The sequence below is a fragment of the Seriola dumerili genome, unplaced genomic scaffold (assembly GCF_002260705.1).
Source record: "Seriola dumerili isolate Sdu_G_001 unplaced genomic scaffold, Sdu_1.0 BDQW01000149.1, whole genome shotgun sequence".
In the NCBI taxonomy this organism is placed as follows: domain Eukaryota; kingdom Metazoa; phylum Chordata; class Actinopteri; order Carangiformes; family Carangidae; genus Seriola; species Seriola dumerili.
Window position 1 is genome coordinate 35,101 of NW_019174404.1, and position 6,000 is coordinate 41,100.

A 6,000-nucleotide genomic window follows, 5' to 3' on the forward strand; every position below is an offset into this window, starting at 1 on the left:
TTACTGATCTGAATATAGGGGAACCTCAAGAACTACTTTACTCCCATTTGCATTTGACTGTCAGTGTGGACTATCAGCTAAGAAGACCAGAGGTTACACACTGCAGAAACACGCCTACATGTGACTCCTCATATCTCAGTAACTACACTGATCGATTATAATGAGACTAAGTTTTAGAACATGGACATTATCAAATACATTCTCCTCAGCTCGCTGGTATTTGTGCTCTGGATAAAAGATAAAGTAGTAAGTAGTGAGAATGGCAAGTTTGTTTCAGCGATCAGAAGGTGATACAGGTTTTAAAATAGTCTTATGTATGCAAGATAAAATGTTAACTTGTGGGAACGTTTACTGTCACACACATAGGTCTAACTGGTGGGAGTGACGTCCATCAAACTTCAACACTGTGGGGAAAAAAAGGGTGACAATGCAACAATAGAATGCAGCCACACCAAGGGTGATGGCTACATCCAGATGTACTAGTACACACAGCTGCCAGGAGAAGCAATGAAACAAAGTGTATTCAAGATTGTAGACATAAAACCACTGGACTCACTCACTGAACCCTAAGGACACTTAATGAATGACTGTAAGATATGGTTAATTGCACTACCAAAAGTATGCATAGATTATATTGTAAAACCTTAAAAAAGATCAATACTCAAATATTGAGCGTTCAAGCATCAACTAAAATGTATTAACATAATTATTTACAGACAGCACATCAAAATGTCATCACATTTTATATATAACATAAGTTACAAAAGAAAAATCTTGCTTGAAAATCTTGATTTAATACACAGGCCAACACTAGACAGCCACTATGTCTAAGCTACATATGCTTTCTCATGCTGTAAATTACAAGATATAAATACTGTTTTTTTTTTTTTTCTTTCAATGTTTCTAAGTGAAGTGGTAAAATTCATCTGATAATTTTCTAAATTATTTCCGAATTAGAAACACAAAAGTGCTTGTTTTACGTTGAGAAGTTAGTATCTTCTACATATTTATGCATACAGTATGTATATATTTTTTATAGACTGATTGGAGCATTCATAAATTGATTTTAGCACCGTAAACAAAACACTGTCATGTACATTAATCATGTATTTTCAGGGGAAAAAGTAAAACCTTCAAAATAACAAACTGATTTGACAATGAACAAATGCACTGCTTCTTCCCTTAAAACTCAACTGCAAAATTCAGACACACAGCTGGACTTGCAAGAAATAAATATAATATACTCCACTGTACTGTTATAGAAGGGTTTCAGGGTTCATTTCAGGTCTGTGTTATTTTGTTGCCGTTCATAAGGTGGCAGTACAGTACAGCCATAGGGTATAGTCGCAGTCCAAGAAGAGGACGTTGCATTAAGACACCACCCACTTAAATAATGTTTGTTTTCCTGATGGGACGGGTTATAAAGACACAGAGCTGTGAGTATTCAGTAGAACTGCAAATATACTGATGAAAACACAGTATCAATAACAGCAATGTTCTTAAAGTCAGTCATGAAACACAACAAGATGATCACCGCCTTCTCCATAACCTTTAATATCATAATGGTGTCAGGTAATGTAAGAAAATGGTTTTCATCTTGTATTCACACGTTATCTTCTAAAACTCAAGTTGAGTGTTTACTTTTACATTCATGAAGATTCCCCCTCATCACGTTCCATGAAATGTTTATTGTTGTGTGGTTTTTGTTGATGATTTCTCTACAGGTTCCTCACTCAGTGACCAAGTCCACCAGAGTCCAGTCGACATTTACAAGGAACCTGGAAAAAAGGCCCAAATTAACTGTTCACACAGTATCAACAGCTATGATCAAATCTTCTGGTACAAACAATCAAAGAATAAAAAACTGCAGCTCCTGGGACACATGTATTTAAACATTGAATATCCAGAGCCAGGACTGGATGTCAAGATAGATGGGAGTACAAATAAAGACAAGACCTGCACATTAACAACTGAAGAACTCAGTCTCAATGACAGTGCAGTGTACCTCTGTGCTGCTCATTACCACAGTGCTACAAATCACTGCTCCTCAGTACAAAAACCTCCTCATCACATTTTTTCATCAGCTCAATGCGCCATACACCTGTGTCCCTTCCTCTCATTAGGTGGCAGTATATCATCATTCAGAATTTTATACTGAACCGGTGGTGTGTAGTGGGAGTTGACGTGATGGTTATAATGTTAAGAGGAGGAGGAAACACTATGACACCACCCACCTACCGAGCTCAAGTTTATTTGGCTAATATGAGAGTTTAAGGAGGTTGGAAATAATCGGATCAGCTGATACCCTGAAGAAAACACAATGATTCACAGGAACAAGGTTTAAACAAAAACTCAGAGAAAACAAAATGATTGTCCTGTTCTTGTTTTTCCTAAGCAACACTATTCTGGTTTCAGGTAATATCAAAAATATTTTGACAACTTTTTGAAAGTTAAAAGAACTGTTTATAGATTTGCATGTGTACAGCCAGTCTCCCATACTGCTGATATTTCAGCTCTGTTACTACATTTTTAACATTTTGTGTTTTTCACTTCATGAGTGTTTAAGATCATGTTGTATTTTGTTTGATGCTTTGTTGATCATTTTTCCACAGGTTCCTCTCTCAGTGAGAAAGTCCATCAGACTCCAGCTGACATGTACAAGAAACAAGGAGAAAAAGCTGAAATCAACTGTTCACACAGTGTTGACAACTATAATCAAATCCTCTGGTACAAGCAGTCAAACAGACAACTACAGCTCCTGGGATACTTTTATGCAAACAGCGGAAAACCAGAGCCTGGGGTGAATGTAAAGATAGAGGGGGGTGCAAATAAAGGAGAGACCTGCACATTAACAACAGAAAGACTGAACAGCAGTGCAGTGTACTTCTGTGCTGCTAGTTACCACAGTGCTTCATATCACTGCTACTCAGTACAAAAACTTGTACTGTATTACAGCTCACATCTCCTTACACCTGGAATAAGCCATTCTAACCAATGTTGGTATTTCTTCTGATTAAGATCTGAGATTATAATGGGAGGTCCTTTCTATGGAGCCATGCTGTTGACATCACACCTCCCATTATAAAAAGCAGCCTCTGACATTCAGTGTCTGTTGTGGCTCCATCTCGTCTTATCAGAATCATGATGGCTCGAATACTCATCACATTTGCAGTCTCGTCTCTGTGGTTTCAAGGTACAAGAACAAAAATGTATTTTTCTGCAGTGTGAGAGAGTGTACGGTTTATTAATATTGTGTGTATTTATGAACATGGTAACAGGCTGATGGAGAGCTACATGTAGTCTCTAATTCTGACAACAAAACTGGGCTGAGAATCATTCAGTAGGAGAGGACGTAATGTTTTTAATCTTTTCAAATGTCTACATGTGATACACAACACAAATTACTGTGAGCATTTAAAAAAATCTAAAAAATCAGTGCAGAAAAATGCTAAAAACATATATTAATAGAAGTATAACTTAACATTTTCTCCTAAAGGGAATACAAATCATATTTGAATTTTGTATTTTCTCCACACAGTTCACTGCCAGGATGTGACCCAACACCCTGCAGTCAGCTGGAATTATCTGTCCAAATCTGCAGAGATGAACTGCAGCCACAACAAAGATATTACTTATACCCAGATGTACTGGTACAGGCAGCGTCCAGGGGAGACCATGACGCTTATTGTCTACACAGTTTATGAAGGGGCCCCTGATTATGTACAGAAGAATCAAACCAAATACTTAGCTACCAAAGAAAACATAGAGAACGGGGCTCTTACTGTGAGAAACCTGCAGCTGGAGGACAGTGGTGTGTATTTTTGTGCTGTCAGCAAACACAGTGATGTGAGAAGTATCAGCAGCTGAACAAAAACTGCTTGCCAATAAATCTGATGCATTAGAAGCCTTATTTTGACTTTTATATCTTCCCTGTAGGTGGTGCTGGAGCTCCAGGGATACACTTCAGCTCAACACACTCAGCACCTACACCTAATGTACTTAATGTTCTTCGTTCAAACTCCTTCAGCTGTTCCTGGAAAACCTTTTATGACTAACTACAGGGTGATACTTTGGCACCAGCGCTCACAGCTATGAAACTCATTAGAGATATGAACTTCAAAGCTGTCAACATGGAATATAGTCATATAATAAAGATTTGTGGATAAAAGCACAGCGCATTATGGTGTTATTAGCTCTGAATGCTGTCTGTTCTTTCTCTTTCAATATAATAACTACTGTAATTCTTACCACCATTTACAATTTGAGTTAAAACTTGAGCAGGCCCCTCCCACCACCTGCTCCTGATTTGATGGTATGATATTTGCCAGCCTATGCACAGTACAAGTGTTATTTAACAACCCTTTCCTGTTCAAGCCTCACTAGACTCAGAGACATCAGTTGATGTCTGTTGCTAATGGTGAAAGTCAGTGTGATCACATGTCGGTGGCCAGCAATTTAATTTAAAACTGTGAGACACAGATTGGCATGCTATCTTAAGACTTGTGAGCAACTGTTCCTGTTGTGTTTTGTTGAGGGAGCCAAAATGATATGTTTTCTCTTTTTTTGTTGCCTAGCAGGTAATAACTTGTTCAAATACAATGAGTTAATATGAATGTGAAAATGGTTCTCATTTTAAGTTTAATTCCTTGCTTCTCTTTTTTAGATGTTTGTCTGGGACTTGAGGTGCATCAGTCTCCCTCTGATCTCATCGCACAACCTGATGACAAAGTGCAGATTTTCTGCACCCATGATAAAACAGACTACAGGGTGATGCTCTGGTATCAGCGCTTACCTGGAGACACAGCTATGAAACTCATTGGATATTTGCACTACAAGGAAGTCAAAATGGAAGAGTCGTATAAGAGGGACTTTAATATGTCTGGAGATTTGGGTGTAAATACAGTAAAGAATGGCTCTCTTATATTCAAACTTCTAGCACAAGAGCACAGCGCAGTTTACTACTGTGCAGCTAGCAAAGCACACTGACAGAAATCCCCTCTGAACTTAACAAAAACCCTGCACAATCTTTTATCATCAGTGGTTTTGAATAAGACACTGAGTAAACTGATTCCAGACACCTGTTTTTGTGGATGTATTTTAGTTTGATGCAATCATATCATCAGCTAATGTAATTGTGTCTCTATTGTCACAACATCTGTCACAAAAATCCAACCTCTCTGAGGGGGCAAAAATGCAACAAAATACACATACTCATTAACACATAAGCTTGTTAACAACTTGTTAATTTAGCTTCAATTACAATCATCTGTCTTTTCTGGATTAAATATTCAGATCAAAGATTAGTAATATTCCTAAAAGCCAAAGCCTTGAAGGATAAAGGTCATTTGGTGATAATGAATTCTCTTGAATATCAACAATTTCGCGCTGATCAACTCAGGGAAACTTCAACTTTCAACTTAACTTTAAACACAGCATCAAAATCTTACCTGGTTGAAAACCTCTATCATTATAGTGAAGGAGTGATGATGTAAGAGCAGCACCATCCTTATTATTCTTGAATGAAGCACACTGTAGTCAACAGGAAGTATTTCTACACAACAAACACTTTCAGTCACCATGAACTGAAGTTGCTCTACAACAGTCTGTACATCAACCTGAGCTCAGATTCCTCTGCATCACTTCCTCCAGCTGCTGATCCACAAAGCACAGCAGAGACTGTAGTTGATTCTTCACATTCAACATGACAACATCTCCTCTCATCATATCCATCATTACTCTGATCTGGATTGGAGGTATTCTACACTGATGAAGACACTTTTAACTCTAAAAAATACTTTCAGACAGAGGAATGTAGAATATTTACATCCTCTTTCTTTCATCCTTTTTGACCCTCCTATTCTTTGGTGTTTTATTCCAAATTAACTGTTTTTAAAAGCTTTATAGTATAAAGGAAGGGTGTTAAAGTGCTACCTAACATTGTTTTTTATACTCTCTTCACAGGTGTTTATCTTAATAAAGAAAAACAAGTGTTTCAGACTC